The sequence below is a fragment of the Octopus sinensis genome, linkage group LG18 (assembly GCF_006345805.1).
Source record: "Octopus sinensis linkage group LG18, ASM634580v1, whole genome shotgun sequence".
NCBI lineage: Eukaryota > Metazoa > Mollusca > Cephalopoda > Octopoda > Octopodidae > Octopus > Octopus sinensis.
Window position 1 is genome coordinate 41,860,598 of NC_043014.1, and position 2,338 is coordinate 41,862,935.

Sequence of the window (2,338 nt, forward strand, 5' to 3'; positions counted from 1 at the left end):
AGCCCATAAAGTGCTACACACAGAGGAGACAAACAAAGACAGACAAACGGATTAAGTCGATTATATCGACCCCAGTGCGTAACTGGTACTTAATTTATCGACTCCGAAAAGATGAAAGGCAAAGTCGACCTCCGCGGAATTTGAACTCAGATCGTAACGGCAGACGAAATACCTATTTCTTTACTACCCACAAGCGGCTAAACATAGAGTGGACAAACAAGGACAGACAAAAGGATTAAGTCGATTATATCGACCCCAGTGCGTAACTGGTACTTAATTTATCGACTCCGAAAAGATGAAAGGCAAAGTCGACCTCGGCAGAATTTGAACTCAGAACGTAGCGGCAGACGAAATACTGTTAAGCATTTCGAAATACCGGAAAGACTTTGTAAGAACAATAAAGAGCAAAGTTACTAGAAATCAAGACAATGAAGGAAGAATTTCTGAGGTTTGAGATTACTCATTGCCTGCCACCAAGCCTAATATGTATATTCACCCTATTTCTCATATATTAACTCACTCTGTATTTTTCGTTTACTCTCTCTTTCTTTCGCTCTTTGTCCCTGTCTCTCTCTGTCTGTCTGTCTGTCTGTCTGTCTGCCTCTCTCTCTCTCTCTCTCTCTCTCTCTCTCTCTCCACATCACATTATCCTATGTAAAACGTGACTAACCAACAAGCTAACTAACCGACCAACCAATCACCATTTACATCGGTTTTCATAATGTAATGATTCAGTTGGCAATTTCTGCATTCTTAACCGGATATTCACCTCAAACAAGTTCGCCCTGTAATGAAGATTGACTTAGAGTGAAGGTTTCAGAAAATTTGACGCATTCACATGCATGTATGTATACATGCATACACACATGCATATGGATGTATATATATACACACAGACATACACACACACACATATATATAAACTAGCAGTATCGCCCGGCGTTGCTCGGGTTTGTAAGGGAAATAACTATAAAGCATTTTTAGAGAGTTATAGCCAAAAAATGGAAAAAAAATGATGGTAAATTTTTTTTTAGTTAAAAAGGTCGAGTTGCGTCCCCTAGACAGTCTGTGGTTTGTGTTTCTGATTCTGGACCCCATGTCGAATTTATCGATTTTTTTCAGAACTGGGGGAACTTTTCAAAATTTTCTCTGCGTTAGTTTTGAATTATGACATTGGGCTATGTGTGTGTCAAGTTTCATCAGAATCGGTTGAAAGCCGTGGTCAGGGTGAGGGTACAACCTGACAGACACACAGAAACACACACAGACAAACTGCCGTTTATATATAGAGATATATATAAATATATATATATATATATATATGCACACTCACAGACACAGTCACACACGTAGATATAAGTTTTGTCTTTTGGAAATAAGAGAAAGAGCACTCAATACAAGTTATGGTATTTCTTCGAAGTTGTTGATTCAAGCCGTCGTCACACACAAACACACACACAAATATATGTACATATATGCGCGTTTATGTATGTGTATATATATATATATATATATAATATATATATATATAATACAAAATGGGACAAGAACGCAAAACATCCGGACTACTAGGTGATACAAAAAGACAACAACAAAACATTCAGTTAGACGATACAAAAAAAAAAAAAAACAAGGACGAGTCATTCGAAGTTTTCTATTTCGGCTGATTATATATTCGAGGGGCCGTTGAAGGGTTCCCCGGCTTTAAGGGTATCACGAAAGGCCTGGCTGGAGACTCAGTTTTCCAAGTTCTTTTATATTGCTTAGAAAACCTGAAGGACCGCTGCAGTAAGTGTGTGTATCTTGAATATAATCATAATTAACTGATCCTCCTGTATTTTCTTTTACCAAAACCAGGAAATAGATAGTTAGATAGATAGACAGACAGACAGACAGACAGACAGACAGACAGACAGACAGACAGACAGACATACAGACAGACAGACAGACAGACAGACAGACAGACAGACAGACAGATAGACAGATAGATAGATAGATAGATAGACAGATAGATAGATAGATAGATAGATAGATAGACAGATAGATAGATAGATAGATAGATAGATAGATAGATAGATAGATAGATAGACAGATAGATAGATAGATAGATAGATAGATAGATAGATAGATAGATAGATAGATAGATAGATGGATAGACAGATAGATAGACAGATAGATAGATAGACAGATAGATAGATAGATAGACAGATAGATAGATAGATAGATAGAGATAGATAGATAGACAGATAGATAGATAGATAGATAGATAGATAGATAGATAGATAGATAGATGGATGAGTCGAAACAGGGGCAGCTGAAGAAGGGGAACGGTTCCCTC